Genomic DNA, 26569 nt, shown 5'->3' on the forward strand with positions numbered 1-26569 from the left:
ATGTAACTTCTCATCCACATCAGTGAAAACTAAAATGTTTTATTCAATAAACAAGAACTCTGAATGTCCAACTCGGCAGTCAAGCTAATGTTAGCTGTCAAAGTCAGAGCTATTTATAGATTCATCAGACTGTAAACATGTCTCTGTTAGCCCCCCCTCCCTTTTTTAAAGAAATAAATAAGCAAATTCTAATGTATTATTTTTGTTTTATATTTTTTCCCTTGCTCTTTTTTCTATTTGTCTTTTTTAATATTGTTCTTTTATACTGCACTTAATGCTGTTTAAACATGTTTTTTAACATTTTTAAAATAATTTTCATTGTTTATTTCATAAATTAAATAAAATTCCGCATCCACTTCAAAATACTCCTAATTACTTTTAAAGCCCGGCACAACCTCACCCCCAGTTCCATTTCTGACCTCCTAGTTCCCTACTCACCGCCACAACCACTCCGTTCATCAAACATTAACCTCCTATCCATCCCCCGCTCCAACTTCTCAACAAAAGGCGACCATGCTTTTGCAATTCTGGCCCCAACCCTCTGGAATAGTCTTCCCCATCCCATCAGATCATTAGATTCTATAGACACCTTCAAGCGACTCTTAAAAACTCACTTTTATAAACAAGTATTTCATTAAATCTCTTCTGTTTACACCCCAGTGAATTCATGTTACTGACTTGACTTCTTCCCTGGAATCTCTGTGCTTTAACACCTCACAGGTTTTCCCAGGATCATCACTGGTTTTTCCCTGGATCTTCACAGGTTTTCCTAAGATCATCTCTGGACCTGCTGCTGTGGTCCTGCCTCTCTCCACCTTTATCGTCATCACTCATCCATATAATTACGATAGTGTTTATTATACTGTTCTATACATGTTCTAGTTCGGTTACCTGTGCATGTGTCTCCACCTACCTCCCCCGTCTCCACCCTCTCCCCCAGTCTCTCTCTATCTCTATCGCTCTCTCTTTTCTCCTCCTTTACTTTCTCACTCTAACCCCAACTGGCCAAGGCAGACAGGTCTCGGTCTGCTCGAGGTTTCTGCTGTTAAAGGGAAGTTTTTCCTCGCCACTGTCACCAGACATAAGTGTTTGCTCCTGGAGGATTCTGTTGGGTTTCTGTAAATTGACTTAAAATTTGATTTGATTTGATTTATCTCCCCTTTATGTGAAACACTTTGTAACATGTTGTTTTAAAAAGTGCTATATAAATAAAGCTTTACTTACTTACTTACTTACTTACTTACTATTAGCCTCTGGTAAACTGACTTTAGGGATGAACATTGGTGGCCTGGATTTTAATTGTTTCCTCACAGGTAACTTAATTATTCCTTAAATGAATTTTACCCGCAAAATATGTGATTTCATCCTTTTATTTATTTCTTCCCACAACTTTGCGCCTAAAACTTCATAAAAGGCCGTGGGTCAGCTGCAGCCTGTCGGGTTTATTTGAAAGAAACATGAATGTATATTTCCAATAGAAGATTGAAGGTCAAAGAAAATGTTCCTTCACTGACTCATCTGATGGACCAGCAGGAAAGACCAACTGGATGACAGCCAATATATTCATCTAACTTCTGCAAATACAGGCTAGTGCAGGTTTGGATGAAAATTGATTTTTCCATGAACACTTTTATGAGTCCAGTATGAGCAGACTCTCCTCTATTTGCCCCCAACAGTCACTTGATCTGAAAGTGCTTCTGTATTTTCCCCTCAAATAAACAAGGGTGGGATGACACCGAGTTGAACTATGATGTATTTAACGCAGGGGGTCTTTGTGCCACAGTCAGGGTCCGCCTTAAAACAGAGCTCTGTCCATACAAAAGCGCTCTCATCACCCACTGTTGTACTATGGACGGACAGAAAGGGCCGTTACGCAACAGCCTTTGACTTCTGCTTTGTCAACAAATGGCACAGTGAAAGAAGCTCTCCAGTGCTCAGCGTGGATCCCACCAAACAGCTCCAAACATGGATCGAAAGGGCCGCTCCGGAGCAGCAGCTTAACCCCCTAACTGAGAAGACCCCCCCTCCTACCCCCTCCCACCCCCCCCACCCTCAGCTCTCTTCCATAAACAGCTTCCACGCCGGACAGCAGCCTGGGATTCTACACATTCCTTCACCGAGCTATTTGAAGTTCATTTCAAACAACTGCAGCATAAAAGGAAATGTATGTAATTTATACAGTGCAGCCGTTACGAGCCTCAGAACTGGATTACGCACTCGTGTTGATAATGACGGAGTTTAGGATGAATCCAAGTCTGTTCCTTTTAACTCATGGATCTAATGTAACTGCACAGAAACACAACATCTACGACCGTCACCACCTTTTCAGGAGTTTCAGTTCTAATCAACAGCAAATAATTGAAGTTTCAGTCACAAATCAGCTCAAATCTATAACATTTTACAACCAGAATCCAACCAGAGTTGCAGCAACACATTGTGATAATTACTGTTCAAAACCAAATTATCTCTTGTAGGGATGCATCGATACCACTTTTTTCCAGACTGAGTACGAGTATGAGTACTTACATTTGAGTACTTGCCGATACCGAGTACCGATACGAGTACTTAATAATCCCATTCCAGTTGTTAGTTCCTCTTGTAAATGTGCTTTATTGTCGTTGTCATTAGTCTGACTGGAACAAAGTGCTGCTACTGACATTTAACCCTTTCATGCATTAATTGTGAGAACCTTAGTCAAGATTTTTTTCTTGAGTGTTTTTATTCCTCCCTAGGCATGAAAAAAAAAACCAATGCAATCAAGTTTTTTTTTCTGTGGAGTTACAAAAATATCCATGCATTTCATTTTTGAAGTAAAGAAACGTGTTTAAAACCCAATATCAGAGAGGGATATGAAAACAATGAAATAAAAACATGTTTAATGCTGCTAATCTGATGTCGTCTCACATTTTAACATATTCTAATGCTATTAATTCCTCACTTCATTGAGATAATGTGCAAAAAAAAAACCTCCTTGTCTAACAAATAACAATTGATTTACACTCAAACATGTTAGTGCAGATCAGGTTTATCAAGAACAGCAAAGTTATAGTAATGGTCTGAATGTCAGGATATGAGATGATGCATAAGTGTCCACTGTGTTGGCTGATATGGAACTAAAACAACTAAACCCATGAATATACAAGAGAACAGCTGGAGAAGAACTGTCCACTGTAGTGACTTATGCATGAAAGGGTTAATGTGTTGGAATGAGCGTTTCTCACTTAATCCACCAGGGGGCGCCGCTCTGAATTAACCATACTGGACAAATACCACGAAGAAGAGGAAAGTTTTTTGAGAAGAAGAAGAAGAAGTCAGTAATAGCAAACATGGAGACGACAGAGGTAACACTACTGTGATACTAATGTTGCAGCGTTTTCACTGGTAAGGTTTAAAAGCTTAGCTTCAGCAGGAAGAGAAAAGAGACATGAGACAGAAGTTTGGTTTTCACTTCCGCTGGTGGTGGTCTGCACCGCTCTGTACCCCTGGTCCAGCCCTGGGTAGTTGTCCTAAATGTGTCAGTAGTTTTTCTCTAACTCACACAGTGGCTCTTTGAACAGATCCTCTACCTCCACGGTTCCTGCTGGTATTCTCTGTCTGGGTACGCATCCTCCAGCACCTGGAAAACGGATGAAATGTACGCAGAGGACGGACAGAACGCTGCGTCTGTATCTGTCTGTGTCTGGAACATTACTGTCAGTCAGCGTTACTTTTATCACCGTTGTTTATTTGGTTCAATCTCCACACTCTTCACACTCCACACACATTATTCCTCCTCCTCGTACCTGCTGCTCTGAACTGTGACTGTCACATGGCTGTAAGTGGTATCGGTGCATTTGTATCAGATTACTTTATGAGTACAAATACAAGTACACACACTGAGTATTGGAGCCGATGCCGGATACTGGTATCAGATCAGTGCATCCCTAATCCCTTGGGGACAATAAAGATTTCAATTTGATTATTTTCTAGACTTACAAACCTTCTTACCATTAGCTTGATCAGGTCATTTAGTGCATTATTTAATATTTAGTAATATTTAAATCAGCCTTAAGGCATTCAGTTATATTCATGATGACAACTATGTGCTAATTGTACTTTATATATTCTTATTTATTTACTGGTTAATTCAGTGTTTTCACTTTATTTTAGCTTTTACTTTCAAATCCTGTGTTTGATCGTCTGAATTACTGTTAAAAAAACCAAATTGCTGCTTGGAAACAAAAAAATTTCAATTCAATTTGACTACAGTCAGTTATTTTCTAAGTTTACTAACCAGTTGTGACTAGGGGTGTGTATTGGCAAGAATCTGGTGATACGATACAAATCACAATACTAGGATGATGATACGATATATCACGATATATCGGGATACTGTTAAAAAGGGAATTTTTTTTTGTTTCTTTTTTAAAAGGATTATTTCTTGGAAGATTTTAATTACACCAGCAATATGCACAAATACTAAACACTTTTTTTTAAAAATCACAACAGGATCTATTGCTATGTCCCAAAATGTTCCTGTGTTAAAACTTAAATTCTGTTTTCCAAACATTACAGTTTAAGATCCTGTTCAAATGTTCATATTCTATTAGTTCAGAACTAACATCAGAATATTATTTTTGTCCCAACAAAGGAACTAACATCTGCCTCTCAGACAGTAAAAGGTGCTTTTAGGAAGCTTCAAATAACCATTATTTAATAAAACAGCGTTAAATAATAATAAATAAGATATAAACACTAAAGAAAAACAAAAAACAAAAATGAACCTGCATCATATCTGCATTTGAATAAATACCTGAAAATATTGATACAGTACTTTTTAATATCGATACAGTATTGTGAAATGAAATATCGCGATATATTGCAGAACTGATATTTTCTAACATCCCTAGCTGTGACGTTTCACTGGCCCTAGACAATCAAGAAATCCAGTGTTGGATAGTGGTGTAACTGTATTTTGAACATGCGTGTTTGACTTTTAGGAATTAGGTGTCCTTATTTTCACAGAAAAATAAACGTTCCTATCATCCCAGCCAACGCTAGCTGTGTCCCAAAGCGTTCAGAGTCTGCCAGTGTAACCATGAGAAGCCTTGACAGTTTTTGGACCTGATCTGAGCCAGATCCCCAGGACTGGGAACACTGGGTTGGCATGTGTGAAGGTCTGTGGGAGGGCTGCATTTGGCCGGACGGACCCAACCTCCTGTTACAGACGCCGTGTTTGGGAGCCAGGCTGCTCATAACGCGCCTGCTAGGCTTTTAGAGCGAGCGTAATAAGAATGTCATCAGGCTGACAGTTTACCCGGGGCGATACATCTTCACAGCGAGGGCTCCAGGCTTCCCTCCAAGAGCGAGAAACACTGGATCACAGGGCACCGAGCAAGGATAAACACTGAATATTAAAGACGCTCTGAGGAGCTTTGACAGAGTTTACTTCAGTACATGCAGAGTGAAAAGTTCCACAGAACAAATATGAGCATAAACCTCAGACACAAGCAGAAATGACAGATGTCACCACACTGAACAGTTTATAGATGAAGACCTCATTTATGCCCAGAGGTGGTAAAAGTACTCACATTCTGTACTTAAGTAGAAGTGGGTAGAAGTACAGCTGATCAGCAAGTACTGACTCAACTCCTTTACTTAAGTAAAAGTAAAAAAGAACTATTTCTCAATTGTAATAAGGTACAAAAGTAAAAAGTAAAACTGCATTTTTTTTTTTTTGTGCCATGAATGAAACAATACTTTTTTTCTTTTTTTTCTAACTTGTCTTGTCCAGTATCCTAACAGCAGAATGGTAGTCTGGCTCCTTTTGGTGCCAAACAAATTCTCTTTGCCAAGGGAAACTTCATAAAGTATATGAAGCTCCCCTTGATATTCTACTGTCTTTATTATGAGTTTTGTTGAACCACGTTTCAATGCCGGACCTGACATGTGTGTGTGGGGAGGGGGAGGGTGAAGGGGAGAGAGCAAGAAAGAAGAAGGTGGCGAAGACTCTCACAAGACAGTGTCAACAATACAAACAGTAACAACCATGGAATTAATGATAATGGAAACAACAACTACAACCAGAACTGAGTAAACTGGGCAGAAGAGAGAGAGAAAAAAAAACAACAAACAAACAAAATTACAATAAAATAAAATACATACAGGGCGGGGAAGCAAAATGTACAATATTTTGAGGCAGGGATTGAAAGACAGTGTATGACCAATTAGTTTATTGAAAGTCATGAGAATTTATTTGCTACAAGAAAATGTCCATAATAGAAAATGTTTTTATTCTATGTGTCCTCCTTCTTTCTCAATAACTGCCTTCACACGCTTCCTGAAACTTGCGCAAGTGTTCCTCAAATATTCGGGTGACAACTTCTCCCATTCTTCTTTAATAGTATCTTTAAGACTTTCTCGTAATAGTTTTGCTCATAGTCATTCTCTTCTTTCCATTATAAACAGTCTTTATGGACACTCCAACTATTTTTGAAATCTCCTTTGGTGTGACGAGTGCATTCAGCAAATCACACACTCTTTGACGTTTGCTTTCCTGATTACTCATATGGGCAAAAGTTTCTGAAAAGGTATGGATAATAGTGTTAGGTATGATTATGACATCAATATATGTTTGGTTTCAAAACAATTGACGTAGTGCCTGCTGAGAAAAAACAACTAAATGTTCATTGTAAATTTTGCTTCCCCACCCTGTAAGACCTATTAAATGATGAATATAAGAAAAGAAAGCATGAACAGAATATCATATACCACATAAGAAATAATACTTATTTAACCAGACAAAATCATAAAAGTTTCTGTTTTCTAATTCCACAGTGAATGGTACTGACCAGAGTCCTGCACCAGGTAGACTGATACCCAACAGGTAACCCGCAAAAACATACAGAGACGGGTAAAAAAAAAAAAAAAAAATTCACAGGCATGGGCACAGGTAAAATTAAACAAAATGCAGGCGGGTAGCAGGCAAGGAAGTGAAAAAATAAAAGAAGAATCATGGATGAAAATAATAATTTGCAGGTCATTTAATGATGATGATCATCTAATCTGACCATGGTTGATCCACAGCCAGTGTGTTTTATTTTGAAGTGAGCTTCACCTCTGTTTATATCTGGTTAAAGACGTCACTGAGCAGCAGAGATTAGAGAGTTACTGATGATGAAAAAGGGACTTTTTCAGTCATATCTATCAATAACTGAACATAAACTCAGTGTGTCCATCCACTGTCATGTATTAAACTCAATGGGTTTTACTGGTGAAGCAATATTGTAGAAGATGATGGTGTTTCCATGGTAACTACGGAGCCTCTGAACGTCCAAATGGGTCATATCTGATCACCACGAAAAGATGAAGAACTGCATTTTACACCAATTATTTACATGTATTGATAGAATTAGTGGATCAACAGGTATTAAACATTTTAGATCAGTACAGTAGATGGTTTTGGTCAACAGTGGATGTTTGGGTCTTTTTTGGGTTAAACCTTTATCTTTGATTCCAAAATGCCTCAGAGATGGTTTTTACTTAATTTCTCTCAACATTAATTTAGTTTTCCTTGTTTGTTTTTTTTTATCCATGACTATGATTTTAAATGTTCTACTACTAAATTTTTTAAAAATATTTTTCATGCTCTTACTGTAAATGATAATTTTTTATCACAACTAACCATCTACTTCTTCACATCTCACTGAGGAAGAAAAATCTCCCATTAAACTTGAAGGAAACATTGATGTTTTTTATCTCCAATCATCATGAACAGGACATCTTACAACTGTAGGCATGATGTGTCCCAATATTTATGTCCATATAGTTTATAAACATCAATATTTCCTTAAAGTTTAATCGGAAAAGAGAACACCTGAAAAGAAAGAAATACCTGAATTCAACATGTCCAAATACTTTTGTCCATATAGTATAGTTGAAATATAAGGGTGAGTCTCCAACTACTGAAGGATTTGTGTTTGTCTTTTTTTATGCATTTGCATTTTACACCAATTATTTCCATGTATTGATAGAATTAGTGGATCAACAGGTATTAAACAGTTTAGATTAGTAGATGGTTTTGGTCGAGGGTGGATGTTTGGGTCTTTAAGGGTTAATCGCAGTAACTTCACTCTAGGGATGTAACGATCTGAAAATTTCATATCACGGTTATGGTGACCAAAATTATCAGGGTTATCATTACTATCAAGGTATTATTGAAACTGTGCTCAAAATGGTCCAAAAGTACTTATACACACTGAAATAATTTAACCAAGTTGTATTTAAAAAAAAAACAAAAACAAAAAAAAAACAAATAACATAAGTGGCACAATGTACCTTTCTATTGCAGAAACATTCAAATATTAACCCTTAGTGGTCTGAGCCTATTTTGGCCGTTTTTCAGTCCTTTTGATTTTGCCTTTATATACTATATAAACAAATATTTACTATACCCATGTTTGGTATCTTTTTTTTCAGCACAACTTCATCTATATCATCTGTGTTATTTTTTTCACTTTAACCTACTATAAAAACATAAAAGGCCAGAAAACACACCAAAAAAATATAAAATTTGATTTGAAAAATTTATATACTTTATTGCATAAATAACACACAGATGCTTAACGAACCTTTCAAAGACTTTAAAGTGAATATTGGTTCCAAATATTAGGCATATACAATTAAAATTGTACTAAATTAAAACTATACTCAAATATTTGACATAAAAAGCAGATCTCTACATAGGGTTTTTTTCCCCTAAATGTGCGGTACTCAAACACAGTTATCATGATAATTAGAATTTAAATGGCTATACTAACCATCTGCAATTTTAACCGCGGTTTATCGTTTTAACAGTAATGGTTACATCCCTACTTCAATGACAGTGATATGACGATTATGTATTATAACAACTGTGAAGGGCCTGGCTTATTAACATAAGTATAAAAAAAACTGGTCAAATCCCATAAAAACCATTGAGAACTAGGACGGACGGAGGAGACGGTTTCTGAGTCTGCAGTTTTTTCGGAGGCGTCTGTAGATCCCAGGCTCAGCTGTGCGTGGTAGATTCCTCCTGGCTTAGATAATAGGGTGGACTGCACATTAGGTGAGCTGCGATGACAATTCAAATCATTGTGTGAGAGCGTGCTGAAAGTGTTTCCTCATCTCTGCTGGATGTTTTGACTCCGACGTGGAATGGAAGCTCTGAGTGTGTTCCCTAATATAACTCCTGTGTGACAGGACTACTTGATAATTGAGTCATAGGATATGGCAGCTAAACGTGAATATAAACAGCGATGTGATAATCCAGCAATTTTAAGTGCTATGAAGGTATCCTCGTGTGAAATGAGCGTGCCGCAGGACTCCAGAGGGGCTCCATCATCTGTCTATTTCAGGAACGCCAGCCCCGGTCGGACTGGTCCCGTCACACCCAGACGCAAACACAACAGCAGCTCCGTCAATAACGACCACAGGAGGGAACGCAGACGTCAACCTGGACCCACGGGTTATTATGTTTGACTGGGACTGACTGATGGTCCTCAAACGCATCACTGAACCCGTTTACATTACCAATTTGTTAGACATGTTTGTGTTATATTATGTTTTTTTTTTTCAAAAATCATAATATATGTGCATTGAGACCCGATGTATCAAATATGATACAAAAGTGAAACTCATACATGGAAATTGATATTTGAAAAACACATTTTTTTGGTTGTTCAGAAGGACCAATAAAGGCTCCACTTTCAAAGAACTGGGATTTTCTGTCAATGATTTGATGGTTCAGGCTTTACAGGATTAAATCTGTGTCAGTACGTCCAAAAGTTTCCAATACATTTTCCTCAATTTTGACATCAGTTATTTGACACATCATAGGTAAATGTAAGTGAATTTCCAGTGGGAACCGCATGTTAAGTACTTTGGCATAAACCTTATCAAAATCAGTGACATTTTGATGAAAGCACATTTTAAAATATTTTTGGACAAAAAATGTATTTGAAGCAATCATCCTTACTATTACTGTCCTTGCTTTTAGACATTCCATGTTTTCTTTTCTGTCTGTTTTAGTCACATGATACACACAGGAGTTAGGACTGGATTGTATAACCATTGTTTCTGATGACTTTTGATGGTGTAAGAGTTTTTTCTGAGACTGTATGTACAAAGTTAGAGCTCATTGAACATTGAACATATAATCGTGTCACCGCTGGACCTGACTTTTATGTAAAATGAATGTTGTGTTTTATTCCTGATGCTGATTTAAAGACTTAATTTAAACCTTAATTGAGTTTTTTATGGTCATGTAAACGGGTCCCTGTCACTTTAACATTCTGTTTTACTGTGTGTGATGACGACTACAGACACATGCTGGGTCTTATAAAAATATTTGCCAACAACTGTCGTGATGCTGTTGTTTTCCGTCAGTTGTTGACATATAACACTGGGGAGATGAGTCGAGGGGTGGGGGATGGGGTGTGGGGGGGCAGTAGACGGGTTTCACTGCTTAAATCCGTCACCGGAGCATAAATTGTCTTTTCACTGCCTTGTTTACATGTGTTCATGATCGTGGTGCCTCTTTGTGCCCAGACCTCGAAAAGCCAAAGCATAACACTTCACTTCACCATCCACTTCAGCCAATGGCAGCAGATGGAGGGGGGGGGGGGGGGGTTGTTAGAGGAGAGCATCGCCTAGCAACCTGTTGTAACATTAACATGGAGTGAAAACAGAAACCTGGTGTGTAGCTCAAACATCCGGCCTGATCTAAAGCCATCCGTTATTCACAGCAAAGACAAAGCCTTTCACCAAAATACAAACATTTTACACAGAAAATGTAAAAATCAGACATCTGAAAGTAGATTTTATGGATGAAAACATGTGTTTAATGCTGATATTATACCTCTACATAAATAGAGTCAATTATTTAGCAATTTTCTAGTTTAATGATGCAATAATGAAAGCCAGGATGACTTTAACCCTTATACTACTTTTGTGGCTGTTTTTCTCAACATTAACCTCATTTATCACTATTTATTATAATACTATTCTCTTCTTTGTGCATTTTTCAGTGAAAATCTGGTATTTTCTGGTATTTCATTTACTCATCATGTAGATGTTCATAAAATCTCAGAAGAAGAAAGAAAAAAAACCTGCAAAATTTCAGCAAAATATGGCGTTAAGCATCTATGACCACCACATGGGTTTTACTGGTGAACCAAACAGTCTGTTTACATCCACACCAATACCCCGATCATTATCCGGTTTCTGAAGTTATGAGAATATGTAAGTGATCATGTAAACAGGATATCTGATTATGAGAAATCAGATTAACACACCTGGATTTATCCCTAATACTCAGATGTCATCCTGCATGTATACGGGTTAATCTGATTTATTTAGTTTTTTATGTCTGCGAATTTGTAAACACAATTAAAATCATAGAAAATGGAAGTTACAGTCAAAGCGGAGACAATAGGACGTTTAAGAATGTACTCTGAAAGAAATCCAGTAACGGACTGGAGCGTCTAAACCAGGTTTTTTTGATTATCACATTTCTTAAGTGCTTATTAGATCTGATTATTACAATTATCCGATTACTCCCAGTTATCGGACGTTTATGGTCATGTAAACAGGCTCAATGATAGAGAGGATATGGTGTTTCCATGGTAACTACGGAGCCTCTGAACGTCCAAATGAGTCATATCTGATGACCATGAAAAGATGAATAACTGCCTTTTACACCAATTATTTACACGGATTGATAGAATTAGTGGATCAACTGATACTAGGCCTAAACATTTTAGATCAGGAGATGTATAACTGGGTCTTTATTAAAGTTGCACCAATCCAATATGAGGATCAGATATCAGCCCCGATATTGACATTTTAGCTGGATCAGGGATCTGTAAAAGCAACTGATCCATAAGACCGATCCTTCCAGGACGGCTGCGTACTTGTGAACTTTCCTCCCTTTTTCTGTCATCTGTCCCTAATGTATTTCCCTCCAATCACCACAATGTCACTCAATTTGATTTCAATACATTTGTATTAGTACACTACCAGTCCAAAGTCTGGACTCACCTTCTCATTTAAATGACATGAGATGGACCTCAGATGACCGACAAGTGTTCAGCATCACTGGGAACTCCTTCAAGACTTTTGGAAAACATTTCAGGTGACTACCTCATGTAGCTTACTGAGAGAATGCCAAGAATGTGCAAAGCAGAAATAAAAGCAAAGAGTGGCTATTTTGAAGAATCTAAAATCTAAAGTATGTTTTGAGTTATGTCACTTTTTTTAACTACAAAATTCCACGTGTTCATTCATAGTTTTGATGCCTTCAGTGAGAATCTACAATGTAAATAGTCATGAAAATAAAGAAAAACCAGCTGAGTCCAAACTTTTGACTGATGGTGTACATGTCATTTACACATTTTTGTATATTTTTACCTCCACCAAGGAGGTTATGTTTTTGCCAGTGTTTGTTTATTTGTTTGCTGGTTAGTTTGCAAGATAACTCAAAAAGTTATGGATGGATTTGGATGAAATTTTCAGGAAATGTTGATACTGGCACAAGGAAGAAATGATTAAAATTTAGTGGTGATTTGGGGGGGGGGGGCTGATCTGCCTTGGTGGTGGTCTGTGCTCTCCAAGTGCTTTTCTAGTTCAAAACTGTAATACATTTCGTCGGTTCAGCTGGGGGGAATTATTTCCCAGCTGAGTCTACATGAGTCACCAACCAGTGCATCGCTGGTTTAAGCTAGCAGACAAGAACAACACCCGGATATTCCATGCATTCTTGGTTTATGCAAACTTGCCATTGGAACAGTACTTGGGCCATGACTGATGACGTTTCACAAGAATGTGAGAATGGAAGAACAGACAAGAACGCGTATTGAGAAACAGCCACTAACTACCTGCTGCCAGCAAGGGGGGGGGGGGGGAGTATATACCGAGTGATTTATACTGTTGTGATGGGAACAACAGTAGTTGCTAATGCCCCTGCACGACTATGACACTTGTGACCCCCCCCCCCCCCCCCCCCCCCCCCCCAGGCAGAGTGTCCCTTCTGGTTTAGAACCTCTGCTCAAAATCAACAATAATACCAGAACAGTATCTGTATTGGCTATCGACCGATACCCACGGTCCCAGCATCAGTATCTGCATCAAAACTGAAAAAGTCGGACTGGTGCATCCACAGTCTTTATGGGTTAAATATTCGACATTGACGACATTTTGATTCATTGTATTGATTATTTAATATATATCAAACCAAATGTCATTTATTAAAGTCCATGGCTTTTACTGGTGAAAAATTAGGGCTGTGTATCGGCAAGAATCTGGCGATACGATAAAAATCACAATACTAGGATCACTATACGATATATCACGATATTTCATGATTCTGTTAAAAAGGCAATTTTTTGTTTGTTTCTTTTTTTAAATGATTATTTCCTTGAACAACTGAATTCCACCAGAAATATGCACAAATACTAAACACAATTTTATTTGATCCCAACAGGATCTAATGCTATATCACAAAATTTTCCTGTGTTCAAACTGAAATTGTGTTTTACAGACATTACAGTTTAAGATCCTGTTCAAATATTCATATTGTATTAGTTCAGAACTAACATCAGAACATTATTTTTGTCGAATCCCAACAAAGGAACGAACATTATTTAATAAAAGAGTGTTAAATAATAATAAATAAAATATAAACAAAAAAGAAAAACAAAAAAAACAAATCGATACAGTACTTTTTAATATCGATACAGTATTGTGAAATGAAATATCGCGATATATTGCAGATCCGATATTTTTTTACACCCCTAGAATCAATGTCACAGAGGATGATGCTCTGAACGTCCAAATGGGTCGTATCTGATGACCATGAAAAGATGACAAACTGTATTTTACACCAGTTATTTACATGGTTTGATAGGATTAGAGGATCAACATTTACTAAACCTTTTAGATCAGTGGATGTTTTTGGTCTTTGGTGGTCGTTCAGGTCTTGTGCAGACCGCTGAATACTCACAGACAAAGGACTAAAACACCTCTGAACCAAATGAGTCCAAAGGTTAAAAGTCATTACGTCCACAAATTCCACTCAGGTTTCTGTTTAATCTGAAAAAACACATTTGCTGATTTACGTCCACAGTCTACGTCGGCCGGTTCCAACACAAATGTATGTGGCGCTGGTCAAATCCTCCAGCTGTTTCCATCCTGATGCCAGCTGGCTTTGGCAAATCTTTGACGTTCAGTTTTTAGATTCAGGTCTCCAGGGGCTGCGTGGCTCACATGTAGTTGATCTGTGTAACGTGACTCTGAACAAGCCTGATAAAATATTAACTGCACCGGGTCCGTCCCAACAGGACGCCACAGGTTTCATTCATGGCTTTTCCTGCTCGCAGACTCAAACGCACCGCTCTGACCTTGATTTATTGGTCGTTTGAGAAAGCAAACACTGGATGTTACTGAGTTATGAAAGAGAAAACCACATTTCATACTGGATGTTGTTGAATATTTGGAAACATATTTGACGATTCAGATGCTCTGCTTTGTCTGTAAATGAATGATCCAATAGTCTCTGTGGAGAATCAGCAGGACATCACTGACTTTTTAAACTATTCATGCATAAATTGTGGGAAAAAAAAGGTAAAATTAGAAGTAGATTTTTACAAAATGATATAATAATGGTAAATTTTATAGGAAAAAGTTGATGTTAAGGCATTTTGACACAATTAAACACCTACTATAATGTGAATATTTTGCAAAAGAGATATTTTTCCTACATTTGTGCCTCTGATCCATTACATAAGTAACATTTTACGTCACAAAAATAGAGATTCTTACAAACTTTCATTTAAGGGAAAACACAAAGACTGTTAAATGATAGCATCTCTCTTAATTTCGCTCATGTTTATTATTGATTTTAAGGCCTTTTGACAAGAATAAACACCTTTGTAAATGTACTGTAATGTGAATATGTTGAATTACAGATATTTTTCCTACATTTGTGCCTCTGATCCACATGTAAGCAGCTTTTTACGTCACAAAAATAGTAAACACCTATTTCAGGGAAAACATAGAAATTGTTAATTGATGGTGTCTATTACTGATGTTAAAAGCTTTTAACACAATTAAACACCTTTGTAAATGTACTTTCCTTGACTTTTATTCGAAACTAAGGCTTGAATTGAACATCTAAGTCTCATACCCATCCACACTAATGTGAATATTTAGCAAAACAGATATTTTTTTGTGCCTCTGATCCACATGTAAGCAGCATTTTACATCACAAAAATAGAGATTCTTACACACTTCCATTTAAGGGAAAACACAAAGACTGTTTGCTCTTTACTGTCGTTAAATGATGGCATCTCTCTTAATTTCGCTCATGTTTATTATTGATTTTAAGGCCTTTTGACAAGAATAAACACCTTTGTAAATGTACTGTAATGTGAATATTTTGAATAACAGATATTTTTCCTACATTTGTGCCTCTGATCCATTACATAAGCAGCATTTTACGTCACAAAAACAGAGATTCTTACAAACTTCCATTTAAGGGCAAACATAGAGATTGTTAAATGATGGTGTCTCTCCTCATTTCACTCATGTCTATTATTGGGTGCTTCTATGAAACTGGTCCTAAAAACAGGACAGAGGGGCTAAAAATTTAAACCAGATGTAGACTAATGTTATGAAGCAAGTTTGGAAGCACTTTGGGTCTATTTTAAAAATAGATATTAACTGAGATAAAAGAGAAACTATTTTTCAGATAAAACATATTTTTATATTATTTTACATTATATCTAATACAAAAATCTGTATGTAACACAGTCAAAAGGACACAAAAATTACACGCTGCTATTTTTTTTTAAAGGTCTTTTTATTCTCTCACAGGTACATTTTGGGAATTGAACAAATTATTCAAGGCAGAGTGTTTCCCTAAAATGGCCACTGTTGTAAAATCATTTGCAATTTAATTGTGTTTAAATGGGCAGGTTCTGCATGTAACGCAAGTGGACACAATGGGTTACAAACAAAACCTGGAATGAGACTGAGATTCATGAAAAACCCACACGTGTGGATTACAAAAACCACTAGAATTGACAAATTTAACACAGTGTCTTTAATTATAGTCCATATAAGACCATTTTAAGCCATGTGGTCCAGATCTAATGCACTGACACCTAGGTAGGTTTTATTGTCCCAGTTTTGGTCCTATTTTTGGCCCCAATATTTTATTAAAAATTCATAAATTCTGAGATTGGTCAAAGTAAAAGTATAATATTTTTTTGCATTTATCTGAGGTCATTGTTAGGTACATCCTGGAGGGAAATATGTCTGTCTTTCTCTTTTATTATTGGGTCTAAAGCTAGCAAAGTGCCAGATACAAAAAATGAACCCAGTTCCATAGAAGCATCCAGCTACTGATGTTAAGGCCTTTTGACAAATTTAACCTCTTTGGAAGTGTACTCTTCTTGACTTTTATTAGAAACTAAGGCTTGAAGTGACCACTGTGGTCTAATGCCCCATCAACACTAATGAGAATATTTTGCAGAACAGATATTTTTCCTACATTTGTGCCTCTGATCCAAACGTAAGCAGCTTTTTACGTCACAAAAATAGATTCTTGCAAACTTCTATTTCAGGGAAAACTGTTAATCGATGGCATCTCATCCAATTTTGCTCATGTCCATTATTGCCTTGTGTCATGAATTTGCACCTGAAACATCAAGTCAAAAGTCCAAACCAATGCAGATATTTTGCAAAACAGTTATTGTCTTTCTCCATTTTTTTTTTTTAAACTTCTGTCACATGACAACACAAACTAGTCCAAACACTGAAAAAAATGACATTTTTTTCTCTGTTTGTTCCTCTCAACCACATGTAAACAGTATTTTAAGTTGCAAAAACATATATTTTTATAAACCCTTTCCAAAGGTTAGATTTTCTTAATTCTTTGTGTGTTTATGTGTGTTCAGAGACAAATACGCTTCCAAAACCAACACCTATGCTAACACATGTTTACGACTGAACTTGTTGCTGCTTCACCTTCATGTCTGCTACGTCCAGTATTATCCACAGGTTGGACAACAACAGCTATCATTTATCTCAGACTTTGGACACATTTGGAGTCGGTTTTGGCAAAATATTTTGTAAAACGAAGTTTGTGTGGACCAAAAAATTGAGGAAGAAAATATCTACATTAGAGTGGATGAGGCAAAAGTTAATAAATAAATCTGGAACTGAACATCAAATTGTCCCACATCTACATTATTCATGGTGTGATTTCTATTTTACTGTTATAATTTTCCATCAAACTCAGTTATTCCAGCCCCTGACCACTATCAGAGCCAAGTTCTGCTGATACTGTTGGTAAAATGTCCTTTCAGCGCGGATTAATGTCTCTATCTCTAGTTCTAATACTGTGTAAACAGTATTTGTAACACATACAAAGTGTTAGACAGAATATTTTCTTGCAGGGCAGCACAAATGTAATCAAGACTGACTGAACGTACAAGTTCACTGATAAGGAAAATATGATTCAGACAGAAGCTAACGGCACTGAGGAAGGTTAACGTAAAATACTGGAGCTGAACAAATAATCCAATAGTCAGTCTGTGCAGTAATACAAACTGTTAGCCTCACAGAATAATTACCTAAGTCATGGACAAATGGACAAAAGTATGTGGACAGGTTGAATTCAGGTGTTGCTTTTCTAACAGGGGTCTGGAATACAAAACAACACTGAAAAATGTCCTATTATAGTTTTATATTGAGACAAATATCATTTAGATTATTAATATTGATGCTTTTATCTCAAATCAGCATGAACAGGACATCTTACAGTTGTAGACATGTGTCCCACTATTTTTGTCCATATAGTTTATAAACATCAACATTTTCTTAACATTTAATGCCTGGATCAACACTTATATTGGTCTTATGTTCTAAAGGTGATGTTCTAATGTTCTAAAATACATGTTCCTTTCATCTTGCATGAGTTTTTCTTGGTTTTTTTTGTTGTTGTTTTTTCATATTTACTTCTTGGATATTTTTTGTGCCACTTATGGGTAGGGAACCAAATATGGTAACTTCACTGACCTTGATTTTCTACCTGAAAATAAAAAAATGTAAAAAATTTCACAAAAGTAATAAAGTCTTGTTATGTCCTCAAATAACACACTTATGGTTCTTATGCCCAGGTTGAAATTTAGAATTTCAGAGTATTTCCAATGTGATATCATGAATTGCGTACAGATAACACGCCACGTTTAATTGGCATGTTATCTGTACGCATTATAAGGTTTCCGCGTGTATGTTCACGCCGCGTAAAATACCACACGGTTAGGTTTAGGGTTAGGAGTTACAGATACAGGGTGGGGAAGCAAAATTTACAATGAACATTTAGTTGTTTTTTCTCAGCAGGCACTACGTCAATTGTTTTGAAACCAAACATATATTGATGTCATAATCATACCTAACACTATTATCCATACCTTTTCAGAAACTTTTGCCCATATGAGTAATCAGGAAAGCAAACGTCAAAGAGTGTGTGATTTGCTGAATGCACTCGTCACAACCAAAGGAGATTTCAAAAATAGTTGGAGTGTCCATAAAGACTGTTTATAATGGAAAGAAGAGAATGACTATGAGCAAAACTATTACCAGAAAGTCTGGAAGATACTATTAAAGAAGAATGGGAGAAGTTGTCACCCGAATATTTGAGGAACACTTGCGCAAGTTTCAGGAAGCGTGTGAAGGCAGTTATTGAGAAAGAAGGAGGACACATAGAATAAAAACATTTTCTATTATGTACATTTTCTTGTGGCAAACAAATTCTCATGACTTTCAATAAACTAATTGGTCATACACTGTCTTTCAATCCCTTTCAATCAAAATATTGTAAATTTTGCTTCCCCACCCTGTATGTTAACCGGAGATCTGACACACAATCAAATGGCTTTGAATAACACGTGAAAGGATGAAAATGTGTACGTATATCATGCCAAATGCCATAAGAACTATTTCTATGTGTGAACTGTAAAGGGTTCAGAAAAGAAGAAAAGTGAACAATTTAAACTAGAAAAGCACTCGGAGAATGCAGTCCTCCGCCAAGGCAGATCAATGGCTGCCCCCCCCCCCCCAATCACCACCAAAATTTAATCGTTTGTTCCTTGTGCCAGTATCAACATTTCCTGAAATTTTCATCCAAATCCATCCATAACTTTTTGAGTTATCTTGCACATGAACAGACAGACAGACAGACAGACAGGCCATAAACAAAAGCAAAAACACAACCTCCTTGGCGTAGGTAACTAAACTAATACAATACAATGAAAACTATATTCTGACATGAGTCATTATTGTTCTGTATCCCAGACCCCTGTTAGAAAAGAAACACCTGAATTCAACGTGTCCACATACTTTTGTCTATTTGTGTAAGAGTTAATAATTATGCTAGGAGGCTAACGCAGTACAAGTCTATATGCAAACTGAAATACTTGTGTTTCCCCGTCCCCTGTCCTTGTGTCCTGGATGCGCACCTTCACACTGTCCATGAGTCAGTCTGAACACTCTGGTCTTGGCTCGTCTGTAAAACTGGACTTTCAGCAGCGAGGTGCTGATGCGCCTGTTCCCATATATCACCCATTTGTGTAAACATTTGCACGTCCTCCACTGACATGTTGTAAACCACGAGTGCGTTTCACACTCTGCAGAAGTACTACTGAGTCACCACGGACCCTCAAACTGAAAAACCCGTCATCCAGCACAAAACACATGGAAGCTCAGTCCCAGTTGGACGTGAACAAAGCTAATGGATTTCCTGTTTTTTGTGCAAACACTGACAGTATTGACACTTTTATCTCCGATGCTTCAGTGTGAAAGTGGAATAGTCGCGAAACAAAACATTCAGAGGCAGGTTTGGAGAAAATCAGTCTCACTGCCTTCCTTGTCTTTGTCCTCGAAGGTGTTTGATTAATTATTTGTGCTCAGGTTAATATTTCATCAAGGTTGTCCAGCGTCATGTTACGCAGATACCTAAGATTCAAAAGAAACTATGAAATTAAACTATGAATACCCTCCCATTTAAATTAAAAACATCAACTAATGTAAAAGCTTTCAACCATGAGGCAAAATGGAGCTCAAACAACAACAAAACACCAAACAGTGAACATTAAATCCAATCCAGTATTGATCTGATCTGATCATCAAACTGTTGATATTTTATTTTATTTTATTTTATTTTTTTTATCAACTTGCAGTGGTGTTTGACTATTTTTAGACTGTGTTGGCAGGTATGTATCTTGTCAAATGTTTAATCTTTGATGATTTTAAGGTTGTTTGTCAGTTTTAGTTTGTTATAATTGTATTGTTTGTCATTTATTTATTTGAAAAGTCTGAAAAGGGGGGTGTTTGTTGGAAGAGGATGAACTTAACTCTTGAGAAAATCCACAGCAGCTATCGAAATGTTGATTTTTGTCTCCATATTATGCTTTACACCTGTCTATTTGAACATAGCATGTACTTATCTTGTCAAATGTTTAGTCTTTGATTATTTTAATGCTGTTTTGTCAGTTTTTGTTCGTTATAGTATCGTTTCTTAAAAGCCTAACCAGGGATACAGTCTGGACATTATAAAAATATTCACAAGTTGTATATACACTGCATCGGTTACATGTTTTGTAACGGTTAAATATACTGTCCTTGTTGAAAAAAAAAGAAAGAAAGAAAGAAAGAAAGAAAGAAAGAAAGAAAGAAAGAAAGAAAGAAAGAAAGAAAGAAAGAAAGAAAGAAAGAAAGTGAAAAGTCTGAAAATTAATGGTTTTGTTGGAAGAGGATGAACTTAAATCCACTGCAGCTGTGGAAACGTAGATTTTTCTCACAATATTATGCTTACACATACGTCTATTTGCACATGTAACATGTACTTATCTTGTCAAATGTTTAATCTTTGTTGATTTTAATGTTTTGTCCATTTTGTTCGTTATAGTGTCATTTCTTCAAAGCCTAATCAGGGATACGGTCTGCACATTATATAAAATATCCACAAGTCTTACATACACTGCATCAGTTTTACATTTTAAAATGTAATAACGGTTAAATGTCGGCCTATTATCAGTGTTAAATTTTAAAAAATAAAAATAAAGTGAAAAAGTCTGAAAATAAGGTGTTTTGCTGGACTGAACTCAAGAAAAAATCCACTGCAGCTGTGAAATGTAGATTTTTGTCACCATATTATGCTTTAAAAATATGTCTATTTGCACATATAACATGTACTTATTTTGTCAAATGTTTAATCTTTGATGGTTTTAATGCTGTTTTGTCACTTTTGTTTGTTATAGTGTCGTTTCTTAAAAGCTTAAACAGGGATATGGTCTGCACATTACCTACAATATCCAAAAGTCTTATATACACTACATCAGTTACATATTTTTAAATGTAATAATGGTTAAATGTATTGTCCCTGTCAAATTAAAAAAAGAAAGAAAATGAAAAGTCTGAAAATTAGGTGTTTTGTTGGAAGAGGATGAACTTAAATCCACTGCAGCTGTGGAAATGTAGAACTTTCTCACAATATTATGCTTTAAACATATGTCTATTTGCACATATAGCATGTACTTATCTTGTCAAATGTTTAATCTTTGTTGATTTTAATGTTTTGTCCATTTTTGTTCGTTATAGTGTCGTTTCTTAAAAGCCTAATCAGGAATACGGTCTGCACATTACCTACAATATCCAAAAGTCTGATATAAATGGCATCAGTTACATATTTTTAAATGTAATAATGGTTAAATGTATTGTCCTTGTCAAATGAAAAAAGAAAGAAGGTGAAAAGTCTGAAAATAAGATGTTTTGATGGATTTAACTCTTGAGAAAATCCGCTGCAGCTGTGAAAATGTAGATTTTTGTCACAATATTATGCTTTAAACATATGTCTATTTGCACATATGACATGTATGTATCTTGTCAAATGTTTAATCTTTGTTGATTTTAATGCTGTTTTGTTGGTTTTTGTTTGTGTCGTTTCTTAAAAGCCTAAACAGGGGTACAGTCTGCACATTATATAAAATACTCACAGATTGCATACACTGCATCACCTACATATTTTAAAATGTAATAATTGTTAAAATTTAAAAAAAAGAAAGAAAGAAAGAAAGAAAGAAAGAAAAGCGAAGTGAAAAGTCTGAAAATAAGATGTTTTGATGGATTTAACTCTTGAAAAAATCCACTGCAGCTGTGAAAATGTAGATTTTTTCTCAATATTATGCTTTAAACATATGTCTATTTGCACATATAACATGTATGTATCTTGTCAAATGTTTAATCTTTGTTGATTTTAATGCTGTTTTGTCAGTTTTTGTTTGTTATAGTATAATTTCTTTAAAGCCTAACCAGGGATACGGTCTGCACATTATATAAAATATCCACAAATGACATACACTGCATCACCTACATATTTTAAAATGTAATAATCGTTAAAATAAAATAAAATAAAATAAAGCGAAGTGAAAAATCTGAAAATAATGCGTTTTGCTGGACTTCACTCTTCTGCAGCTGTGAAACTGCAGATTTCCGTCTCCATATAATGCTTTACATGTTTGTCTACTTGCACATCTAACCCTCTAAGGCACTGGCTGTGGTCATTAAACGCCTCACAGACCTGTTTTGTCAGACAAAGAACACAAAGTTTAACATTCAACTCCACTGTGTCAATACCAGCAGCAATAGTCTGAGCTCACTACTGTGCACTTATATAAGCACACATTTGGACACAAGAAGTGGACTAAGTCACACTTGGAATGGGAGGGGGTTTTTGTTTTTTGTTTTTTTTTTAAATGCCACAGTGATAGATAGATAGATAGATAGATAGATAGATAGATAGATAGATAGATAGATAGATAGATAGATAGATAGATAGATAGATAGATAGATAGATAGATAGATAGATAGATAGATAGATAGATAGATAGATAGATAGATAGATAGATAGATAGATAGATACTCAAAAATAGAGGTATCAGCTTGTACTTAAAAGGGTACAAATGCATAGAAAGAAAACTCTGTATAGTTGATAATGCCATGATGTTTCAAGTTTGAACCGGTGGCCTAATTGAGAAAAAAAAAACAAAACCAAAAACAGCATAGGCACACTACGACATCCAGACATGGAGGTGTGAATGAAAACTGGATAAAACACAGATTATAGCAAAAATCAGAGGTTCTAATAAGATAAATAAATTATCAGGCTATTATCATTGAGCTAATTGGGCTATTAAATTAAAACACAAATTATTATTAAATATAATATAGAGTAATGACGGTATGATATATAATAAATAATGTGCTCAGGCTGATGTTTGAACTCTAATTAGTCCTACTGTTCAGTTCCAGCCTACAGCCTATTCTCATGGTCTACACACAGTTTTAATGCTGCAGGGTACCTTAGAGTACACATTTGTACTTTACAGAACTTTGGAGCCTTTTTCATAGTCTAAAGGTGCAGTTCTGGCCTCCTAAAGACCAATATGGTACTTTTGAGAGAACTTTTTTTTTTTTTTTTAAATGTACTTATAGGTAAATAAATGTTCTGATCTCGTACCTCTGTTTTTAAGAGTGTGGCCCACTGAGGACATTACAAAAAAATAAAAGAACATTTTTACAACTAAAACTGAAAAAAAAGGGTTTCCAGCTTTTATAACCGGCAGATTTTATGTTATAAATCATCTAAATAATAAAAAAAAAACATTTTAATATCTGTGAAGTTTCTGCATTGTATAATCTGAGCATACTGGTCCAATGGAGCAGATGCTAGTTTGAATGTGCAATGAGCTGCATAACGAAGCAGCAACACGGACATCAGAAACTTATTTTAGCTTATGTAGGGATGTAACTATATGAAAATTTCATAACACGGTTATTGTGACCAAAATTATCACGGTTATCGTTATATTATCATTATTATTTACAATTATTATCATTATTATATTGTTGAAACTGTACTCAAATGTTCAAAAAGTACTTATACACACACTGAAATAATTTAACCAAGTTGTATTTTGAAAAATAAATAAATAAATAAAATTAAATAATAGCCACAATGTACTTTCTGTTGGCAGAAACATTCAAATATTAACATGTAAACAATCAAATATACAAATGTGCATTAAAGATGTCACCTTATGGACACTGTTTGACCATTTTCCAGATCAGGTTTGAGTTGTTTGAGTTTCTTTTTCATAGATAGATAGATAGATAGATAGATAGATAGATAGATAGATAGATAGATAGATAGATAGATAGATAGATAGATAGATAGATGGGCTTTCTTTCAGACTCCTGGTCCACTTGGATCAGCTTCTACATTCCAGTGAACACCTGGGGACTTTTCTGATCAGCTCTAATTCCATTTGAAGGTGACAGAGCTGTTGATGGGGGGGGGGGGGGGGGTCGCACCTCCATGCCGCATGGTGTGCATTCCATTAAGTGCATTGTCCTCCTCTCACAGCCTGATTCTATGGATGTGCTCTGACTCCGTGTCCAGGGTCCCACTCCACAGTACCTTCCTCTAGTCCGTCAAAGCGGGTGGGGGTCTGTCCTGTGGGCAGTGCGGGGGGCTTTCATTCCCTGGGTTTTCCTCTGGGGGATTCAGTTTCAGAGTGCGGCAACCCATGGCGGGTCGCATTTCCCCTGGATGGATCAGTCTTTACTGCAGTAACTGTCCCAAAGCCAGAGCCCCTCCATCTGCTGCAGACCCACCACAGACCCACCACAAACAGACGCATGTGAGCGGCTCCAGTGCGGCTGCGCACCAGCGGCACACGCACAAAGTCTGCGGACACTGAGGCACAAGTTGCAGCGAGAAAAGAAAAGAAAAGACTAAAAAGAGGAGGGAGAGGATGGGACTTACCTGAGTGTGCCGGTCCTCCAGTGTGCTGTCCTCCGCAGACACACTCCACTGAGTGCGTCCTGTCAGCACTGCACACACACCAGCCTGAGCTGCGACAACACACACCACACACACCACACACACACACACACACACACACACACACACACACACACACACACACAGCAGCACAAACTAGCCCTTCACATAAAAGCCCCAAGTGTCCATTACGCAGGAAAATGAACCTCAGGGAAAACAGTGGAGGCAGGGGGATCAAACATGAGGCCCGCGGACCAAAAGTGGCCCAACAACAGGGTCCACTGTGGCCCACTGAGGACATTACATGTCATGGGTGTCGAACCTGACACATTTACATTTTACATTTATGTGTTTGGCAGAAGCTTTTTCCAAGTGACTTACAGGGAAAAGCCAAAAAATAAAAGAATAAAATACAAGAACAGATTAAAAACTCTGAGCAGCAAAACCATTATGGCTTTAAAGGTGGGGGTCTGAAGATCTTAGAAAAACGGTTCGAGCAGCTACATTTTGAAAATACCCAGTTCAAAGTCCACAACCCCTTTCTTCAGACGTCCCTCTGAAGCCACACCTCCAGAGTACTGGCACACGTAACGCATGTTCCTGGGGTTCACCCTTTGGAGCACGAAAAATCTCCAGTCCCCCCTCAACCCCAACACAGTGTACCTGTGGCGCAATTATTACTTTTATTGAAAGAACATCAATACTGTAAGAATACTTTTTGCTTTTTCCTGAATAATTTGTTGTGCAAATTAAAAATAATGTAGATTTTTGATTCAACAATACAAATGAACTCAACAAGGCTGCTCCCTGAGACATTATTTTTCCAAATAAAAATAGGAAATGTGTAATTATCTTACAACTATGACAATAAGGTAAATTTTTTTTAGAACAACAAACACATTTTGGTAAAAAAAAAAAAAAAAAGAACATTTTAACAATATCAGTGGCTGCAGTGAGCCCGTTTACACTGTACATCTGAGGACATCAAAGTGCAAACCGTACAAACTGTGCAAAAACACAAACATTGCACATTTTTCTTTTCCCGTCCAGTCCTGGTCCACTCTCCAAACCTAAACTCTTGGTCTAGTCTAGTGTCAGATCACCATGGCAGTAGATTTGTTTGTTGTACGTCCCTAAAATGAGTCTAGGGTGCTCCAACGCTAAAACATTAGTTCCACCTGCTACATGTTCTAACCTGAAGAAAAAATAAACACCTAGGAATGATCCCATGCCCCCTGGCAAGCCTTCGCACCCCCCCGGGGGGGCCCGCCCCACTTTTTGAGAAACACTGCACTAGGCCAATAGCCAGCTGCTGTTAGCTTGTACGCTACTGTACGCTTCTGTGTTGGCACATGCACAGTGTGAGAATGTGAGGCCCATGGGCTCGTGGCACTGCTTTGACAGTGTGACACCCTAACGAGGAGCGAGCAGGATTTCAAACAGCTCTGTTTTCTTTGCGAACACACGATTGCTGGTGGTGAGGTGTTCATGGCTTCTCCTTACCCCATGTACACTGCACCAAACACCACACACCATTAGAGGCACATCTGGTCCAATCCCAGAAAGAGTCGCACGAGTGAGAAATCATCTCTAAAATCTCACAGTGAATGTACACCTTAAGAAGGTAGGAGCATGAAAAGTTGAGAT

The 26569-nt window shown here is 36.8% G+C and overlaps 1 protein-coding gene and 1 pseudogene across 1 annotated transcript in view; both read right to left on the reverse strand.

Annotated features, from left to right (window-relative positions):
* Nucleotides 1–24999, reverse strand: part of sorbs1 (sorbin and SH3 domain containing 1) — a 158059-nt gene extending 133060 nt beyond the window's left edge. The window contains exon 1 of the mRNA XM_030156240.1: nt 24905–24999. The gene's annotated coding sequence lies outside the window, so the exon portion shown is untranslated. The remainder of the gene's footprint in view (nt 1–24904) is intronic.
* The window catches only part of LOC115434564 (sorbin and SH3 domain-containing protein 1-like), a 125039-nt pseudogene continuing 123084 nt past the window's right edge, over nt 24615–26569 (reverse strand).

The sequence above is a fragment of the Sphaeramia orbicularis genome, chromosome 15 (assembly GCF_902148855.1).
Source record: "Sphaeramia orbicularis chromosome 15, fSphaOr1.1, whole genome shotgun sequence".
Lineage (NCBI taxonomy): Eukaryota > Metazoa > Chordata > Actinopteri > Kurtiformes > Apogonidae > Sphaeramia > Sphaeramia orbicularis.